Source organism: Tenrec ecaudatus, chromosome 5 (genome assembly GCF_050624435.1).
Source record: "Tenrec ecaudatus isolate mTenEca1 chromosome 5, mTenEca1.hap1, whole genome shotgun sequence".
NCBI lineage: Eukaryota > Metazoa > Chordata > Mammalia > Afrosoricida > Tenrecidae > Tenrec > Tenrec ecaudatus.
In genome coordinates this window covers 180,280,994-180,303,153 of record NC_134534.1, presented here as the reverse complement: position 1 = coordinate 180,303,153, position 22,160 = coordinate 180,280,994, and positions in this window count along the sequence as shown.

The following is a 22,160-nucleotide window of genomic DNA, read 5'->3' as shown; positions in this document are numbered from 1 at the left end:
CTCACGGTGGCTATAGTTGTTCTTGTCCCAGCGCTCTTGAGGGACAAACCTGGAAGACTTCCTGACATAAAGCCAGGCTCCTCTACCCTAGTCTACCTCTATCCGTGTCTTCAAGCCCAGCACAGGGTCTGCTTTCCCCGTGGGGGTCTTCCCGGTGAACTCGTGACACAGGGAACTTGACTTCCTCTGATTCCCAAGCCACTTGTCTGTGTGATAGGCTCTTGTGTTTATTACTACCAGCTTCAGTCCCCTCCATGGAGCTCCTAGGAGAACTGGATAGAATCTGGAAGGTGTTTGGGGAGACCCAAATGGGGTGAACACCCAAGATATCTGGGGAGATTAAATCTGAAGCCATAAGAGAGAGCTTACATGAAGCTGACCAAACCAAACCCCAAATCAATTGCGACGCATAGTGATGCTCTGGGACAGAGTAGAACTCTCTCTGTGGGTTTCCAAGACTTGAACTCTGGGGGAGTAGAAATCCCTGTCTTTCTTCAGAGTAGCGGCTGATGGATTTGAACTGATGATCCAGTGAGTAAGGCTCTCTGCCGCCAGGGTTCCTTTGAGGTCGACAAAGTAGAAGGTGAGTTCTACTCTAAGTATGTGTTGGAGGGGGAATATTGCGTCAGTATCTCCACTGACAATGAGGGGAGTTAAGACAGAAACATCTGCCAGGGGAGGCGATACACTCTCCCTTTGTGCGTAGGCTCTTCAAGGCTGTTTAGGGCAACTTTGTCTGTGAAGGCTTAGGAGTGGTTGTAACCTAAGACAGATATCCACGAACAAGCCACCTCCTCCTTCCTTCCCTCCCACAGCCTTTTTTTGGCCCAGAGATTTAATACTTTTAAAGTAAACAAGGAAGATATTTGATTCAATAAATTGGAAATAAAATTTAAACACACACACACACACACATACACACTTCAGGAATTTAGAGATCAGTGCCCTCATCCCAAACATTTTTTTCTATGCACATATTTCTCTGAACAAAGGTGGAAAATGAAAGCAATATGCAGATTTGTCTGGCTAACAGAGCGGAGGTGAGCATAGGGCTATTTCTGGAATTATGAAGACGCAGAAGCATAACTGTGCTCAGATGCCACAAAAAGACATCCACAGCGTTGACTTTGCCAGAGACCACTCCCCCGCCCTATGGTTTTTAGTTCACTGAACCATCAATGAAGTCTTCCTAGCGAAAGGGTAAAGTTAGCCCAAACAATTGATTCACCCTTGTTTTCTCTGTTTTTCTGAAGACTTACTGAACCAAAGCTTCCATCTCTTGGCAGGGGCTCTCTTAACCCATCTTTTTGACTGGATTCTAAAGTCAAGGTTTTTTTAAAATTATTTTTTTATCTCAGTTCCTCTGCCTCCTTTTTATAGGGAGCGCCACTCTGAGATCAAAGACAACCGATAGCAATTTAGGAGAAACAAGGGGCAGGGGTGAGAGGAGTGCCGAGCTAGTTTAAGGGTCACTTTCCAAATGCTTAACCTATCAGGAATGTCTGCGCGCCACTGTGTCTGTAAGAGTTAGGACAAGGCACAGCTTCTAGGTGTGGGCAGTGGGATCTCTGAGCATCCTCTCTGGGAAGCTGGCCTCCTTCACTGCCCATCGAGTGGATTCTGACTCACAGAGACCCTATAGGGCAGGGTAGAACTGCCTCGATGGGTTTCTGAAACTGTAACTTCAAGGGAGCAGAAAGCCTCATCTTTCTCCCTGGCAGTGGCTGGCGGTTTGGAACTGCTGGCTTTGCGGTGAGTAGCCCAACGCACAATCGCTATGCTTCCGGGGCTCCCTCAGAGTCCGACAGTGATTCTTAACGCTGTAGCATTGGTTCCATTTGAACCAAGGAGGCACCTGTATCTACCTACTGATCCACGAGGTCCAGAGTGGGGCCAACACCTCATGTGATAAAAGTCTTGCTGGTGAGGCTCAGTGCTAAGGACCAGTTTTTCAGGCTTGTCAGTGTTCAGAGGGCTCATGCATTTGTTCCACTGGGCTTCTGTTTCCCCCTGGTCTCCAGGACAGCATTTCTTCTTCCCCAGGGGACATTCACTGGTAAAGAATAAAAGAACCGACAAACACGGAGAGGGCTTCTTTCAGAAGTCAGACGACATGAATTATTTTGGAAACGACTTTTCCTTTTTGTCCTGTTTTCACAGGGATTCTGGGGGAAGCATGTGCGCACGCGCACACACACACACACACACACACACACAGAGTTGGGGAGATGGTGTGAACAGGAAGGAAAAGATTGACTTTTATTGCTTGATGATTTAAAGTGAAAAGACATTTGTTCTTTATATATTTTTTACCCTCTCCCTCCCTCTTTCCGCCTCTCCCCTTAGTCCCCCCCCCTTTTGAACTGTACCCAGCTATTTTTAGGAAGGATGGGTAGTTGGTTTTGGGGTGGGGGAATGATGAGAAGTATGACATCACCATGATATTTTGGTCGAGTGACAGAACTATGCCAAGTTTGGCCTGCTCAGGTCTGGTCCTGTGTATCTAGGAACTGAATTGCATCTTTTTTGGGGGGTCTAATTTGGCTTCACTCGGGGCAACTGGAAAGATAATATTTATTCAGAGCTAATTTGTAAACTTTATTTTCGGTTTAAGGTCTGGAATCTCTACTGCGACTGTTCTGAAAAGCAGCAGCCCAGAGACTGCTGTTTCATTCTGAGCATTTCAGAAACGGTCAAGTTTGAAGTCTTGTCAGCCTCTGTCCCACCGCTTCCAACTGACTCTATGGTAGGTCAGTTGTGTGGCTGTCAGTTTGGAAAGCCGGGCCTTACCACTGAGTTCTTGGTCGCTGATAGGAGCTGTGTGGAAGTCCCGGACGGACCTCGCTCCTGAATTCAGAGTGTGCCTGGATTCTCCACCCCGCTGTGTTATTGTCCGCAACTCACCTCCTTTTCTGCAGGAAGCCTTGGAAATGCTCCCTGTGAATATGAATATGTTTATAACATTTCTCAGATGGATCTCCTCCCTCCTCAAGAACATCCAGATGAAGAGCGTCACCTCTACCTTCATCCCCTGGGACTAAAGGACACCTTTGGGGCTTAGGTAAAAGAGACCCAGGGTGGCCGCTCTGCCGGTTCCCTGAACAGATTCCCGTCCCCTTTTATTGTTCAAGGAAACATTCCACTCCGATTGCCATCACCCATTTATGGGGTTCTGATAGCGGGTTAGCTTTTGACAGGCTCGGGGTAAGCCTGGGTCAAGGAGACAGCTTGCGCTGGGCTCTGGAAGGCTCGCTCTCCTTCATTTCAATGTTCCTTTCCTGTTATCTTCACACGACCTCTGGAAAGCAGAGCCGACAGGAACAGGAAGGTTGGCAAAGGTCTGGCAAGAAGATTGTTTTTCTTCGTGTTTTAAGATGGACGCTTTCCTTCCCCCGCTTCCCTCCCTCTCTCCCTCCTGGTTTCCCCTCTTCCCGCCCTCCTCCCAAGCCTGAGGCCCCAACCCCAACCCCAATCTTCCTTTTTTTAACTACTGACTCCTGTCAGCTCTCTCTCTCCAAAGCTGATGGGAGCAAAAAAAAAAAAAAAAAAAAGCTAAGAACTGCTTTCCCTGTGTAAAGCAGGTCTGTAAGAGGCTTCTAATCAGCTCGCTGTCAGCCTGTTTCCTCTGATCAGCTTAAATAGGCCCACTTGATGCTCACAGCGCCACGGCCGGCGGGTGTGCCTGTCGAAAGCAGAGGGGCATTTGAGGAGCATGTAAGGACTTCCACCCTAGACTGCCCGGAGGCTGAAACCCCAGGGAGAGCGCCTGCGGAGCAAGCCCTTTCTTCTAGACAGAATCCGCTTTCCCCACTACCAGGACGAGGACTTCCCATCCCACAAGGGATTTGCTGGAGCAACACCCCCACCCCATTCAAATGGAAACCTGACTTGGTTCCTAGCAGGGAGAGGCTGTGAAGGAGGCTCCTGGTCATAAACAGCTTGGTATCTAAGTGACCCTTTTAACCTCTCAAAGATGGTTTTCTGTTTTATTTTATATGTGGGAAAAAGCGAGGGAGGGAGAGAGAGAAAGAAAGAGGGGGGGCATGTTATCTCTGGCCACCGCAGGGCTGTGGGGGCAGTGGAGTTGCTTGTGCCTCCTCCACTGCGCTATTGTCGTCCTCCGGTTCCGAAAAGAAGAGCTCTGTTAGACATTAGCCACCGACAGGAGTGTGTCCGTTTCAGCCAAATTCATAAGAGAGCATTTTTCTTCCGCTAAATGGCCCATGTCAGTAATTAACAGCGGCCCGTCATTACTCAACCTGAAAGCCGCCTTCTGGCAGCTCCCTGTGACCTTGCCCCGCTTTGTTAAGCTGCCCTTAGTCTGTGAGAGACCTAAATGCAGCCTCTTCCAGAAGGGCTTCCAGAGAATCTCTTGGCAAATATTTATTGAGCGCCTACTGTCTGGGGCTATTAAGTTGAATCAGGCATAGACTCCGATGGGAAGGGGACTGGGGCAAAGCTAAGAAGTGGGGTGTTTGAAAGAACCCTACCATAATACAGAAAGAGGATGGTTACCTCTGGGCCAGAGCAGACTGCACGCTGCTGGGGTCAGGGAAAGAGATGGCCGAGGTCAAGGCCCATGGGAGCTTAGTCACAGGGGTGCCCTTTGTAGGGGAACATCCAGAATGTTCCGAACAAAAAAAGGGCTATAGAATTTATAGTGAGTGTTCTTGACTTTTTCTTTTTCTTAGCTAAAGGGGGAGAGTGCATTTTTGTCAAGAATGTGTAAGTTTAGGAACCAGAGAGAATTGCTAATTTTCTTTATTAGGCCATTTTCTAAGGCATGCTGTTGAAACTTTACATAATAATAGTATCTTGGAGGTTAGCTAAGCATCTATTGCTTCCATTGTTTTCTTTGTAAAAAAATCATTTTATTGGGGGCTCATCCAACTCTATCACAATCCATCCATCCATGTATGTCAAGCACATTTGTACATTGTTGCCCTCATCATTCTCAAAACATTTGCTTTCTACTTGAGCTCTTGGTATCAGCTCCTCATTTTTCCCTTCCCTCCCCTCCCCATTCCGTTTCCTCCTCCTTCATGAACCTGTTAGGTAGCTTAGCCTAGGGAATTGGGAAGTCGATTTACGCATGCCCAGGAGAGCCAGCAAAGGACAAAGCTGGATTTTCCCGCCTGTGGGCTCGGATGGGCGTTACACCTGGAACAGCCCACCTGGGCCAGGTGATAGCAATTCAGCCAATGGGAGCGACCTGGGGTCGTTCACTACACCTCCCCCGGGAACCCTTGAAAAGGCAGGGACAGGAAGGGAGAGGGGCGCTTGGTCTTGGCTTGCTTTGTGAGGAAACCTTCCCGAATTTTCCTTGTAATCCTGGTCTTGCCCTCAGATTACCATTTGTTCCCCAGAGCATATTCAAGGGGAGCACAATTAGAATCCCTTGAGGGTTTGGTGTGGTGTCTTCCATGTGGTGTGGGTGGAAGAGCACAGAATTCTTCAGGACGGAGACATCTTCCTTACACAGGTATTGACCTAGATGGAGGATTTGTCCAAATAGCTTCACATCTGGATTTTTTTTTTACTTAATTAAGGGTCTATGATTTTGTAGGAACACATTTTTACTTTCTTTTTATATTTCTTCTTTTTTAATCGTTTTATTAGGGGCGCATACAACTCTTAGCACAATCCATACATACATCAGTTGGGTAAAGCACATTTGTACATTCGTTGCCCTCATCATTCTCAAAACATTTGCTCTCCTGGCATCAGCTCCTCCTTTTCCCCCTCCCTCCCCGCTCTCCCCTCCCTCATGAACCCTTGATAATTTATAAATTATTATTTTGTCATATCTTGCCCTGTCTGACATCTTGACTTTCTTATACATTGTAAAGTACAGGTGAGAAGAAGATGAAAGTGTGAATATATATATAATATATGTATATACACACTCTATCATCTAGTCAATGCAGATCTATGGGACAGGATAAACTGCCCCTATGAGTTTCCAAGATTATAACTGTTGACAGGAATAGAAAGCCCTGTCCTTCTCCAGAGAAGCTCAGCTGAGTGGATTTGAATTTCTGACCTTGGTGATTACAGCCCAACCTATAACCACTATACCACCAGTGTTCCTCTCAAATGAATTTTACACACACACACACACCAGGGGTACCCCTCAAAAGAACTGGAAAACACTCCAGTGTTTCCTGCTAGGCAAGCATCAAACAACTCCTTCTGAGTTAGTGCACCCAGTGGCATTGCCTGGGAAGGTTCTCTATGGTCATGGTCACAGTGAATTTTTTCATAAAAGCAGTTTCTCTCAAACCTTGCTTTTTGTATGGCTGATTTAAGAGAACGGTGTGAGGCTGTAACTTTTGTTTTCCTGCTCAGGAAAAATTGCCCGAATTGTTATGATGTTGACACCTCCAAGGACAGCATTATGGGAAAAACTCAAGTGTACTTGTGGTTTTCTCATTTCAAAGATGGTGAAATGTCAATTGATGACAAACCTGATTCTGGACATCTGTCAGCTTCCCAAATGGATGAAAATGTCGACTCATAGTGCATTTGGAGTTCCTTCCACCAGGTCAGACAGTTAATCAAGCTTTCTATTTAGAGCAGTGGTTCCCAACCTTCTTAATGCTGTGACCCTTTAATACAGTTCCTCATGTTGTGGTGACCCCCCCCCCCCACCTTAACATTATTTTAATTGCTACTTTATTACTGTAATTTTGCTGCTGTTATGAATAGGGCGACCTCTGTTAAAGGGTCGCTTGACCCCCAAAGGGGTTGCAACCCACAGGTTGAGAACCACTGATGTAGAGGTTCTGAAAAGATGTGTAACAGTGCGTGACAAAACAGGCCTGATTGGTAGCAGAGGGAGGACTGGTTTTGCCACCACGACAATGCACCTGCTCACGCAGCCATCTCAGTGTGCCAGTTTTTGGCAAAAAACAGCATGCTTCTCTTGCCCCATGCACCTTACTCACCTGATCTCATTCCTCGTGACTTCTTTTTGTTTCCCTGAATGAAGAGGAACATGAAAGGACAGTGATTTGATGACATAGAAGAGGGGAAGAAAAAAAAAAACTAAGGAGGTGCGGTCAGCCATCCAAACAACTGAATTTGAAAAATGTTTCCAAGAATGAAATCACAGATTTGACAAATGTATTAAGTGTAATGGAGAGTACTTTGAAGGTGATAAGGTTGTTTTGTAAAAAAAAAATTACATACATAGCTTTGAAAAAATAATTCTTTTTTGGTGGGGGGCATCCCCTCCTACATATTTATTAACCCAATTTTACTAGGCCCAAGATGGAGTCACTTATGTTAAGTCCCATGCCAGCAAACTGAAACTTACCTTCTCCTCTCTTGCCTTCTACTGCTTTGCTGCCCCTCTATTTTACCAAGCATGATGTCCTTTTCCAGGGACTGGTCTCTCCTGGTCACATGTCCAAAGTACCTGAGACAAGTCTCACCATCCTCACTTCCAAGGAACATTCTGGCTGTACTTCTTCCAAGACAGATTTGTTTGCTCTTCTGGCAGTCCATGGTACTTTCAGCATTTTTGCCAACACCGTAATTCAAATACACCAATTCATCTTTGGTTTTGTGTATTGATTGTGCAGCTTTCTCATGCCTATGAAGTGATTGGTTTGGGTCAGTGCATATATATTTATCATAACACAAACTATATGCAATACAAAAGAGGCCGAGGGAAAGAAAGGACTTGCTTGTTTAAGATGTTTGCCAGTTTATGTCCTGAGAATGATGCAGATGTAAGAGGGCCGTCTCTTTTCCTCAAGCCTTGCTGAATCTCTTCAATTCTTCAAACAAGAAACAGAACACGAAGCCAAGGACCACATAGCCTGCAATCAGAATCAAACACAGTCTGCCCTTAAGTAACAACGATTTTCCTTCAATAAACCTGAGTGGGAGACTCCCCTTTGAGTGAAGGTGGTTAGTATTTTGTCAGTTGATTCTTTCAGAAACTTTTGTAGTGATAGAAACATTTATTTCTTTGCCTCTGGTGGAATTCAACTCTGAATAGCTTCCACGTTCTGAATTATTCAAAGGCGAAAAATCTGTCGCAGGGGTTCTTCTCCTGGGCATTGTATTTTTTAAAATTTAAATTCTCATTCTTTCTTGCTCAAGCCTCTCACTCACTGCCCTGGAGTTGATTCTGGCTCATAGTGAGCCTGTAGTGCAGGGTATACATGCTCATGTGTGTTTCTGAGACTGTCGCTCTTTATGGGAATGGAAAGCCACATCTTTCTCTCTTGGAGTAGCAGGTGGATTTGAACTGCTGATCTTGTGGTTAGCAGCCCACCAAGTAAGCAACTACACCACTGGGGCCTCTTGCTTACATCGAATAATATATATATATTTTGAATATATATATATATATATATTTTGAATATATATATATATATATATATATTCAAAATTCAGCGATTCATTGATGAGCCTTCACCAATGAATATCAATAAACATTCCGCCCTTTTAACTGCTCTTTTGTGGCTTTTTCTTACTTGGTGGTGAGCAAGGAAGCTCTCTCCAATCTCGTTGCCATTGTGCAGCAGGTCTGGAGGCTTCTGCTTCTGTTGCTTCCTTACCCTTGGTCATTTGCACAAGAAAAGCGAAGTTAGAGGGGGGAGGGGTGTCAGGGAAGGCCCAGAAGTAGAACTGTGCAGTTCAAATCACTTTCCAGCTACCAGCGTGTGTGGGTACTTCGTCATTTATGCCTCACAGTATGAGTGTTCTCTAAATCAGGATGATCACTAAACCCGCCGCACCGCCCCCCCCGCCCCCCCCAGCACCTCTGCTCCCAGACTTGGGCCGTTTCTGACATCTGAGTCAAGCAAAATTGTGGGGAAGCAACATGTAAACACGAGAAATGCTGCGTGCCACAAACACGCAACTTTTACGACGATTTTGACCCTCGAAAGAGGCCCCCACCCCTTGTTCCCTCTTTCTACAACCTCATGGACAAACGAAACAAAACACATCAAATCCCCACCATAAAATGCTCTGTCCTCACGATGGAAAGACGGGGAGGCCTTCCTGTCCTTTGCCTCTTGCAGGACACGAAGCCTGCCAAAAAGGGTGGGAAGGTGGGGATTTGACTCTGGGAGAGAGCCTGCATCTGCATAGACCACGCTAGACCCTGGAGGAGACAGCTAGCAGGGAGCCCCGGCTGGGCTGGGCTGGGCTGGGCTGGGCTGGGGTGGGGTGGGGTGGGGTGGGGGAACTCTGAGTCTGAAAGACAGTCCCCTTTCACAGTTTTTCTCTAGCAATTAGTGTCCCCTCTAAGATATGGGCTTCAAACCAAACCAAACTCACTGCCATTGTGTCCATGCCAACTCACGGTGACCCCAAAGGACAGGGTAGAAGACAGGGTAGAACTGCCCCTGTGGGTTTCCAAAACTAACTCTTTTTTTTTTCAAGGACACAAACCTTTTGGATATTTTATTTGCTAGAATATTTACAGATATATGTAATATAGTCAGTTTCAAACATACCAATTTCCGTCATGGAAGTAGAAAGCCAGGTCTTTCTCTCACGGAGCAGCCAATGGTTTGGAACCCAATTGAGTAACCGCCATGCCACCAGGTGTCCGAAGCATTGGGCTGCTACTCACAAAGTGCACGGTTCAAACACACCAGACACTCTACATGCAAAGATGAGGCTCTCTGCCCCTGTAAAGTTTCATTATCAGAAACCCTGTATAAGGTTGTGAGTTTGAATCAACTCAATGGTAGTAGCTCTCTTGTACTATATGGGGGCTCAGTGGCAGACTTCTCAGCTCCTATGCAGGAGGCCAAGGAGCCAGGTGGTTTAGTGGTTATACCTGGGCTACTCACTGAAAAGTCAGTAGTTCAAAACTACCAGCTGCTTCCAGAGAAAAGGCAGGGCTTTCTACTTCCATAAAGAGTTACAGTCTTGGAAACCCATGGGGGCAGCAGGTGTACCCTGTCCTATAGGGTCGCTACGAGTCGGCACCGATTTGAAGGCCGTGAGTTTGGTTTTTGAGTTTACAAGGGAGATATGAGTTTCGTTCTGAGCCAATTGACCTCACATGCAGCCAACACATATCTGTGGAAACCTGTGCTGCTAGGATGTGGAACACGTTTCAGCAGAACTTCTAGACTAGGAAGGAAGGCCTGGTGATCCTCTGAAAGTCAGCTGATGAGAACCACCTGTCTTGGGACGGGACAGGATAGACAAGAGTAGTTTTTCATTGTTCATGGGGTCAACAGGGGCCGGAAGCTGACAGGATTTCAACTAACAACAACTACATCATCCCATAAAATTTTATTGAAAGAACAAAAGAAAACCAGAATCAACAGAAGCAGACCAAATTCCTGGATAGAAAGGCTCAAGTTTATGAAGTGTGTGTTCGCTAAGGATTCTATTTGTTTGCTTTCCTGTCAGAGAACTTTGGAAAGCTGAAAACGGCAGATGTAGTTAGGTTAAAATGAAATGCCTTATCATGTGATCTCCCTATTGCCCTTTTCTAACTTGTCTTCAGTTGTTAACATTTTCTGTTTTAACATTTTGATTGAGGGTTTTCTGTGTCTTGTCCAATCATTGTTGTTGGGTTATCTTTTGTTTGCTTGCGTCCTGTGTCTCGTACGGTTTTCTGTATATGAAATTCATGATCAGTAGATCTACAGAGACAGTAACTGGATTGACTCTTGCCCAGGGGCATGGCAGCGGGGGACGGGGCAAGCGGAGGCTGACGACAAGGAGTCTGAGAAGAAAATGGCCTGAAACTCTGGTGATGATTACACAAGCCTTCGAAACTGATGGAACGATTCAAGTGCGTATGGTGTGATACCTTTGCCAATGCAAGTGCTGAAAGGAAGACACCTTATGAGTGTGCCGCCACCCCAGATTGTTTCAGCGTGCTCGTTCCAGGTGACCCTGGCTGCTGGGTCCACGCAGAAGAAAGATTTTAGTGAAGAAAAGGATGACTTAGACGTCTGAGGGGCCTTGAAAAAGCTGGTTGAAAAATTCCATTATCTTTTCATTCCATTTTCCCCGCAGACTTCTTGAAGCCCCTCCCCTGCCCCCCTCTCCTGTTTTACCGCACCATGCAGACTTTCAAGCGATGAGTACAAAGAGCAAATTAAACACGCAAGCAAACGCAGGGTCAGGTGGTGGGATGTGAACATGGTTGCTTTGGCTAACCACAGGGTTGACTTAGGTGCCCGGCATGAAAAGCAAAACCAAAGCCAAACACACTTCGTCAAGTCAATTGTGACTCACAGCGACCCACTGGGAGAGAGAAGATCTGACTCCATGGGTTTCCAAAACGGAACGTCTTTTTCTTTTCTTTTTGTACTTTTTAACGGTATGGGTGTATGTTCAGAGTTATTGTCTAAGTTCTACAGTCAATAATGTTTATGACATTAAAGTAAAAAGGTTTGACTTGTTGGCAGATGGATTATTAATAGAAAATGGTCTATGATCCATTTGGAGGGAGCTGTCTTGTAGATCCACTTCTGCTGATCCAGAACCTCAAGCCAGGAAGGGCAGCAATGTTCTTTGACCTGACACGAACACAAGAGTTGTCTCTTGTGTACATCCTGATAAACAACTCAGGAGAATTCCATATTCCCTAACAATGTCCTGAAGCCAGGGAATCCTAATAAGCTGACCATTGCAATGAATTGAATCAAGTTATTTTTATCTGTATAGCATGTATGTACATATAGAGTTATGCTTTAAATTTTATAAACAATAGTTATAAATTTAATTAAAAATGTGTGGTCTACACACAGGCATAATCTGGCATACATTTCAAGCTAATATAAATTTAGTATAATACTTACATGGGTATTAATAGAATACTAATATAACAAATGTCAAAAATCTACTGGAAGCATTCTGAGACTGTGAATCTTTAGGGGAGTAGAAAGCTTCATCTTTATCCTTCAGAGGGGCTGGTGGTTTCAAATGCTGACTGGGCAGTTAGCAGTCCAATGCATAACCACTGGGCCACCAGGGCTCCTTGGAAAGCAGAGGGGGCAAACAAAGGGTGGACGGGTGGGAGAAGGATATAATTAGCCGTGTATTTCATCCCTGGGAAGCAGCAGCACATGGCAACAGGGAATGCCAATCCTGCCCTACCACTTGATGGTAAAGAAACTTTTGTGTGGCTTTTCTGAAGAACATGGGAAAAAGAAACTGTAGTTGAGAATGCACTCAAGAAGTTTTTCCAAGTACTTTACTTTTCCTTAAACTTTTTGGCCGATTTAGTCGCTGAAACTTGGCTGTTAAAATTCATTGACACGTTGTTCCAGCCTGTAACTGATATAGGGATTAATAATACAAAATTTTATCACATACCTGTGTATCTCTAATAGACAATTACACCTATGTACCATGACATTTTACTGAAGGACAGAAGAAAGCTATTGGATGGGAAGACTCCAGACCGGAGGTGTCAGTTCTGCTCTAATCGTTGTTGTGCTAGCTGCTGTGAGCTGGTCCCAGCCTATGGCAACCCATGCCTTACAGCTTACAACTTCTCCATAGGACTTTCTTGGTTGTAATCTTGATAGAGGCAGATCATCAACTGTGTTTTATGGTGCCATTGGGTGGGCTCAAGCCATCAACTTTTAGGTGAGTAAACCAAACCAAACCAAACCAAACCAAACCAAACCTACTTCCAAAGAGCCAATTCTGACTCATAGAGATACTCTAGGACAGGATGGAACTGCCCCTGTGGGTTTTTGAGACTGTATCTCTTTATAGGAATAGAGAACCTCATTTTTCTCCCACCTAGAGGCTGGTTGTTTTGAACTGCCGAACTTGCGCTTAGCAGCCCAACATGTAACTGCTGTTCCACCTGGGCCCTTTATATGTGCTAGTTGTTAGTAGTTAGGTTAGTAGTGTATGTAAATTGCTTGTGTCACCCAGCTTCTGAATCATCCACTAATTCAATAGAACCACAAGAACGTTTTCAACAGGATCATTTTCTGAAACTTGACAAGCTGAATTGCAAGTTCTAAAGAATAGAAAATGCAAAATATTGTAAAAAACCTTCAAAATGAGTTAACAGCACTATCAGACTTCCTATTTGAATATCAACATATCCTTTAAAATGGTGGTAACTGAAACTGTGTGTTCTTAACATAGGAATAAAGAAACTGGTCAAAGCCTGGCACAGTCTGTAAACAGTTCCACGTATGAGTTCAGAAGATTTTCGTGCACAACAAAGGAGCGCATCACATTATGAAGAGATGACACCCTCAGTAAATCATGTTGGAAAAGGCTTCCATCTCACAATAACATCAAAACCTCTTTTATATATGGATTAAGCTGCTGATTCTAAGGCAGAAAACTACAAATGTGGTAGAAAAGCAAAAACATATTTTTCAATAATTTCAGATGAGTAAAGTCTTTTTAAGCAAGAGACCCAGAACATAAATCATAAAAGACAACGTATTTAAGCTACATTACGAAGCTCAAGCAATTCAAAAACTCTGGGAGAAAATATTTGTACATGACAAGATAGACGAGCTGTACTTCTCAGAATATGTAAAGGGTACATGCAATAAAAAAGGGAAAAACAATAGGAGGATGACAAACCTATAAATAGGAAAGTCACAGATTTTTAAATAACCTAGACAAGACCTTACAGTCATTGGTAAATAGTGAACAAGAGCAAAGCAATAGTAATAGATGGTGGCTCCTCCTTATCCCCCACCCCTGTTGGATTGCTGAACATGAAAAAGACAATGCTATTGCATTCTGTGTTGGGGGAATCTAACATGATGTACTTTTTGGAGGTTAATTTGGCAGTACCTATCAAAAGGAAGACTGTCCATGTTGTTTGGACCATCACTTGTACTTCTAGCTTTCTGTCCAGCAGGACTCTTCGCACCTACATCACACATACAGAAAGAGGCGTCATTTCCAATCCATGATTGTTTAAGGAGACCTGAGACCCAGTGGCTCAGTGGCTAAAGCAGTCAGCTGCTGACAGACAGTTTGGTGGTTTGAATCCACCAATTCCGGATGCAGTCTGCTGCCGGAAGACTCGGAAGAAAGCTGGTGGGGCCGCTGTGCTCTAGCCTGGAGCGTTGCCACAGGGCTATAACAGGCTGGCGGCTCTGGGTCCAAATCAACTTGACAGCTGTTGAGTTGTGGTTTAGTTATTGTACTGAATGGAGTTCCTGGGTGGTGCACGGACCTTGGCGTTTACTGACTGGAAAGCAGGTGTGCAGCAGGCCTGGCAACCTGCTTCTCAAAGGTCGCAGCAGTGACAAGCCCACGGGCAGTTCTGCTATACACACACCGGGATGGTGGGCGGGACAGACCACACCATAACTAACAACATAGCCTGCCTGTGTCTCTGTGTGTATCTGTGTATCAGGTCTAGGTACAACTGCCTGCAAAGTAGGCTCTGGAAATGATTCAGCAAACTGTTAACAGAGGTCAGGGGCTGGTGGGCATGTCGAGATGGGTTATAGAGGAGGTACAGGGCACGTTTTCCTCCTGTGTTGCAAGAACACGTTAAAGAATATATTCATTCTCAGTTAAGTATGGTTTTAAGAGGCAGCATAGAAATAGCTGGTGCATTTTTTTCCCCATGAGACTGACCTCTTACCCAGTTTCCAAAACTCAGACTAAACTCACTGTTATCGAGTCCAGGCTGACTCATTGTGCGTTTCTGAGACTGTAACTGTTTACAGGAGTAGAAAGCCCAGTCTGTCTCCCTTGGAGATGCTGGCTGTTTCGAACTGCCAACCATGCAGAGTAACCATGAGTAACGACTACACCACGAGGGCTCTCTACACCACCAGATCCCTTACTCTAACTTAGGTCATGTCAAAAGCCTTCAGGAATTGATGGCCATCAGAGAAAATGAGTCCTTTTTTCTTCTTTTCTGGAAGAATCAATTCCTCCAAATATCACTACCCCTTCTCCTGCCCCCATCCCCCCTTCTTTATAAGGGTGGGGAAGCCTGGTGAAGCTGCCAGGTAAGCATTTGATGGCTTGCTACAAGGTCATCAGTTCAAGCCTACCAGTCACTCCTCAGGAAAAAGAGGAGGCTATCTGCTCCTATACAAAATGTCAGCCTTGGCAACCCTATCGGGGGTAGGTATGCGTGGAAATGGACTCAGTCGCAGTGAGTTGTTATTTTCCGGCAGCTCCTGGGAGATGTAGTAAGAATTTGCAGCAATGGCAGCATCGGGCACGTGAGGGCAGACTTAAATCCTCTGCCCGCAACTCCCCACCTAGGCTGATATTTTGAAACTCTGTGCTCAGTTATGTCATTGTGCAAAAACAGTCAACCAGAGAAAGGATTTGAAGACCTCGCACCGGACAGTTCGTTTTTGGATGATTGAAAAGCTGGTTCCTTGCATTTCGTTCCCCTTCAAAGGTAATGACCACATTTCCTTAAAAAAAAGTTTCATTGGGTTGCCTGGTGCATAAATCAAATTCCAACACATGGCCCCTCCCCTGAATGCGTAATGCTCACAAAATGAGACACGTTTGCAGGCCTCTTGGGCATCTTTGTTTGAATGACCTCCCTTTTCCCCTTCTGACCTGCACTCCTCACGCTGTAGATCAAAAACGGGGACGACTTCCTCCCGTTAGAGACTCCATCTGTAGGACACCACTTCCCCGGAACCCCTGCTTCTGTGTCCAAAGCAGCAGGAAGAGTTCAGTGTGTGCAAACGTGGTCCTGGATCTAGAGTGTACCCAAACACACTACCATCTCTTCTGCCAGCTCGAGACAGAGTACCCAGAGGCATCACACACGTGCGCGCACACGTACACACACGTACACACCCCCACACAGAATTCACTTATAACCAATAAAGTCACCCTTGATTTAGGACTCTGTGAAAATGCTTACCCGGTCCTGTTTCAAGTGTATTTTCCCTTGAGTACTTTTGCTGGGGAGTGTGTGCGCATGCGCTGGGCGCTTGGCTTGCGCGTACTGCAGCACCCGCACTCCCTGGGGGGTTTGTGTATGCACAATCCCGTTGTGCTTGCTGCCAAGTCGGCTCTGCGCCACCTTCCTGACTGTCATCATGCCTGACTACCATTGGTGTGACTGTTGTGTCAACCCACGTTGGTGAGAGTTCCCTTGTTCCCATTGACCCTCCACGTGACCAGACACGATGTTCTTATCCAGCGATGGATTTTTCCTTAAAAAAATTTTTTTTTAAATTGGGAGTTCTTCCAGACAGCCTAACATTCCGCCGTTCAGTCGCATCAAGCAGTATTACACAACTGCTACCACGTTCAGTTTCAAAACTTCTTCTTTCTGCTTGAACTCCTGATGAGTCTTTCTTGAAGTCCACAGTCAGCCAGCAGAGGTTTTCCGCTTCTTTCTTCTAAGGAATATTCCAGTTTCATTTCTCCTAAGATCGACTTGGTCATTGTTTTGGTGTATTTAAAACTCTGGACCAAAATCACACTTCAAAGTCATCGGTTCTTCGGTCTCTCTTTTTCATGCCAGCGTCACGATCTCAGGCACAGATCGCAGCAATGGCTACTCTCAGGACAGGAGAATGAAGACCTGCTCAGTGGGTATCTTTTCCCAGTTTGCTCAGACCCACTTATTCCTTCCTTTTAGAATGCTGTCCTTGCCTTTGGTGTGATTCTGGTGGATCCGTCTATTGAGCGTCTACAGTGCCATCCCCTCCACAAGGTGGACATGTGGCCAGGCAAGCCAGACAGATGGACACTTCAGAGGGAGTTCCCGCAAAGGGGATACAGGCCCAGAACAGGTGGGACTCATCTTTTTACCACACCAATAGATGGTGTCTTGGAATGACATCAACATAAAAGAAAGCAGACCCAAGAGGCAGGCAGGTAGACAGACAGAGTGACAGAGTGACAGATGACAGAGTGACAGACAGAGAGACAGAGTGATAGATGCATGGGTGGAGGGATGCATTAGGGATGGATGGATGAGTGGGTGGGTGGACAGATAGATAGTAACACAGATACTGATGATGGGATTTCAACTCTGAAGTCAATCATATCAGGGCTTCTCAATTCTCTGAACCAACAATTTCTTTAAGAGAGGTTGAGTTAGACTTCTATTGCTTTAAACTAGAAGAGTGCTGAGGAATGTGGGATGTATATTTGATATCGAGTGATTGATCGAGGTATGTTATATTTACCGGCTGATTTACAAACAGTGCTACAACTCCAAGGAATACGGACAGTTGAAGTCTCAAAGGGAGACGACATGGATGAGTCGGTGGTAGAATTCTCTCTTTCCAGGTTCCGTTTCTGGCCTCTCTACGTCATGCACAGTGACAACCTGTCAGGAGCGATGTGTGTGTTGCTGTGAAGCTGACAATTTTTTAGCAGCCTTCAGACTAAGACAAAGGTGGAAGAAAAGCCTAGTGGTGTGCTTTTGAAAACTCTATTGGTCACAATGGCCCTGTTTTTAACTGATCATGAAGAAGAGCCAGGACCAGGTGGCACTGGGGTCTACCGTGTGTGGAGGGGCCAAGAGGTGAGGGTTGACTTGATAGCAGCTCAGGGCACCCTGTTGACAGCAGCGTTATTGGGAGGGGGCATTCCAGAGCTGGGGCTTCTTCAGTCCTGGCACAGCACAACCTCCAGCATTTTTTACCCTTTTGTCCTTCCTCCGCCATGCTGGCATCCAGCTCTTCAGCTTTGATCGGAATATCCAGTTTCAAAGTGAGCTCTTGAAATACCAAGCTTTCCAAGGGAGGGTCTCCTTACAGTGCAGCCAAGTCTGACGTGATTTTCTGAAAACCATCGTAAGAGAGGCTGACAGCAGTATCTTCACTAAAAATAGGAAAAGTAAAAAGAGTTTGTCACTTATGAAGAATCACAAACCGTCTCTATTTTTCCCCATCTTTTCTCTTCCCCTCTATATTCTTCTCCTTAGCCCAGGGGTTCTCAACGTGTGGGTCGTGACCCCTTTGGGGGGGTCGAATGACCCTTTCACAGGGGTCACCTAAGATTATCAGAAAACACATATTTCCCATGGTCTTAGGAACCGAGACACCGCTCCTCTATCTGTCTCCAGGCGGGTCTGCCCACATTCAGATACGCCCACATAGGAACCCCCTACGTGAAGACTGTTACCCATGCAACACCATGCTTCAAAGGAAAATTCCATTTATTTGTCATTAGAAAGAAATATTTCATAATATATAATTACATATTTTGTGATTAATCACTATGCTTTATGTTCAATTTGTAATAATGAAAATGCATCACGATCCATAACAGTAGCAAAAATTACAGTTACGGAGTAGCAATGAACATAATTCTATGGTTGGGGGTAACCACAACATGAGGAACTGTATGAAAGGGTCATGGCATTAGGAAGGTTGAGAACCATTAGCCCAATAGAATTAGAAAATGAATGCTGGGAGTAATGAGACAAAACAAAGTAACTAAATCCACTGATTTAAGACAAAACAAAGTAACATAAATCCATCTAATTTATGACAGATTGTGGAAAAACAAAAGTTAAAGCACTGCAAAGTTTATCAAGTTTGTTGATATAAGGAGTTATTTCAAATTGGAATTCCCTGATGCTTTGTGTTACTTATCCATAATTGAGGGATGGGAGGAAAATGGTTATTAAGCAGAGTGCATTGGAGAAAGGACTATAGCAGATCAAAGGGATAAACCTAGGAGTATAGAAAATCAAAGGGATAAACCTGGCTTGAATAGTTAAAATGTTGTCAATTGATCCCCCTCTGGTGCATCCTGGGCCTGATCTGGTTTCCATATTTTCTGTATTTTTGATTTGGTTGTTCATATTAGAATAGCGGTTCTCAACCTGTGGGTCTCAACCCCTCTGCAAGTCAAACAGCCCTTTCACAGGGATCACCCGATTCATAACAGCAGCAAAATGACAGTGATGAAGTAGCAATGAAAATAATTTTATGGTTGTGGGGGTCACCACCACATGAATTATATTAAAGGGTAGACTGTATGAGTGTATCTTCAAGGTGTTATGTCATTGGGGGTCACCCTCTTGAAGTTGTATTATTTGTCTTTCTATTTTTAGATATATGAAACCCAAGATTGATGAACCTAATGGGACAGCAAGTGGAATAAATGTTTTTGGTGGTGGGAGTACAGTGGTGGTGGTGAGGGCCGGGTAAAAGGGAGATGATGTCCACTGAAGACAAAGCAGGTACATAAGCAAATGTGGTGAAGAAAGCTGATGGTGCCCGGCTATCAAAAGATATAGCATCTGGGGGTTCTTAAAGGCTTGAAGATAAACAAGCAGCCATCTAGCTGAGAAGCAGCAAAGCCCACATGGAAGAAGCCCCCCCCCCCTGTGTGATCACGAGGTGTCGAAGGGATCAGGTATCAGACATCAAAGAACAAAAATTCATATCGTTGTGAATGATGGTGAGTGCAGAGTGGAGACCCAAAGCCCATCTGTAGGCAACTGGACAGCCCTTTACGGGAGGGTCTCAGGGAGGAGACGGGCCAGTCAGGGTGCAATGTAGCAATGATGAAACATACAACTTTCTTTTAGTTCTTAAATGTTTCCTCCTCCCCACTATCATGATCCCAATTCTACCTTACCAATCCGGCTAGAACAGAGGATGTACACTGGTACAGATAGGAACTGGAAGCACAGGGAATCCAGGGCAGATGATCCCTTCAGGACCAATGGTGAGAGTGGCGATACTGGGAGGGTGGGGTGGAAAGGGGGAACCGATTACAAGAATCTACATACATATAACCTCCTCCCTGGAGACGGACAACAGAAAAGTGGGTGAAGGGAGATACCAGACAGTGTAAGATATGACAAAATAATAATTTATAAATTATCAAGGGTTCATGAAGCAGGGGAGAGTAGGGAAGGAGGAGGAAAAATGAAGAGTTGATACCAAGGGCTCAAGTAGAAAGCAAATGTTTTGAGAATGATGATGGCAACGAATGTACATATGTGCTTGACACAATGGATGCATGTATGGGTTGTGATAAGAGTTGTATGAGCCCCCAATAAAATGTTAAAAAAAATAATAATAAAAAGGGAGATGATGTCAAGGAGTCCATGAAGAAAGAATATTTGGAAACAGATCGTGGTAACAATTGTATAATACTGCTTGACACGATTGAACTACAGACTGTTATGATATATGTATGAACCCCCATTTAATAATACACCAAAATAAATCTTAAAAAGAACAAAAAAGATAGAAAGTACTATATGAACTTTCACTTAAGGATGGTGGACAGTGTTCAGATACTCACCTCTCCTTTCTCCAGAAACACCACCCAAGCAAGAACAACTCTTGATAGCTTTGAAAAACAGATGCTGTGAGGTGCTGTCGAGTTGGTTCTGCCTCCTAGTGCTCCGCCGTCCCCAGAAGGAAGCACTGCCCCGCTCCTGCACCCTACTGCCCATTGTGACTGCTGGGTGCACTGTTCTGGGCAATGCGCCTGAGATGAAGTCTGGCCAACCATACCTCTTTTTTCTTTTCTTTTGTTTCTTTTTTAAAGTAATTTTATTGGGGCTCATACAACTCTTATCACAATCCATACATACATCAATTGTGTAAAACACACTCATACATTCTTGGGAGCATCTGGATGTACTTCTTCCCAAACAGATTCGTTAATTGTTTTGAAGCTCCACAGCACTTTCACTATCCTTTGCCCGCACCATAATCCAAACGCATCCATTCTTCTATCTTCCTTATTCCATGTCCAACTGTCACATGCACATGAGGTCATGGAAGATATCCTGGCTCGGGTCAGGCACACTTTTAGTCCTCAAAGTGACATCCTTGCTCTTCAACACTTCAAAGAGCCTTGTGCCACAGATTTGCCCAGGGCAATATGTCACTTGATTTCTTGAATGCTATTTCATGAGCATTGATTGTAGACCCAAGCAAGATGAGAATGGCAACTCCGATTTTCTCTCTGTTTATCAGGATGTTTCCCATCAGTCCAGCTGTGAAGATTTGGGTTTCCTTTACGTTGAGTTGCAATCTTGATTGAAGGGGACAGTTCTTGGCCTTTTTCAATCCATGCTTCAAGTCTTTCTTACATTCAGCAAGCAAGGTTGTGTCATCCGCATATCGAAGACTATTAAGAAGCCTTGATGCAATGTTCTCCTTATAGTCCAGTTCTTGGATTACCTGCTCAGCTTACAGATTGAACTAGCCTGCTGAAAGGATTCAACCATAACGCACACCCATCTTGATTTTAAACCATCCAGGATTCTCTTGTTCTGCTTGAATGACCGTCTATTGATCCATGCACAGGTTCCGCATTAGCACATAAAGTACTCTGGAATTCCCATGATTTTCAATGTTTTCCATAGCTTATGATCCATACCGTCAAATGCCTTTTCATAGTCAATAGAACACAAGTAAACATCTTTCTGACGTTCTCTGCTTTCAGCCAAGATCCGTGTGATGTCAGCAATGAGATCCCTTGGCTCACGTTCTCTTCTCAGCCCAAGTTGAGTTTCTGGCAGCTTCCCGTCGATGTAACTCTGCAATTATTATTGAATTATCTTCAGCATTAGTTTACTTGATGTCATATTAGTAATATTGTTCTATAATTCACACAGTGTTCTGGGTCATTTCTTTGGAATGGACACAGATGTACATCTCTTCCAGTCAGTCAGCTGAGTAGCTGAGTTCTAATTTTTGGCATCAACAAGTACCTGCATCCAGTGCTTTGTCCGTTTGTTGAAACCTTTCAAGTGGCATCCTGTCAGTTCTCGGAAACTTGCTTTTGACAAATGCTTTCAGTGCAGCTTAGGCTTCTTTTATTGTACCATTGGGTTTTGATCAGGTGCTGTTTATTGAAATGGCTGTGTGTTGACCTGTTCTTTTTGGTACATTCCTTCCATCTTCTTGGTTGCTTCTTGCATGATTCAACGTTTGTCCACAGACTCCTTCAACGCTGAAACTTGAAGCTTGGCTTTTCCTTCTTCTACTTTTTCTTCTTCTGTTCTTTCAGCTTGAGATCTGCTGACCGCATGCTTCTCTTTGGCTTTCTAACTAGGCCTTTCCACACTTCCTTACAGTCCTTTATTTTGCCTTCTAGAGGTGCCTTTTGAAATTTTCTGTTCAGCTCATGTTTCTTCATCATTTCCCCCACTTGCTTTAGCTGCCTGATTTCAGGCAGTTTCAGAGTTTTTTCTAACATCCACTTTGTTATTTTCTTTCTTTATAGACTTTTTAAATGGCCTTTTGCTT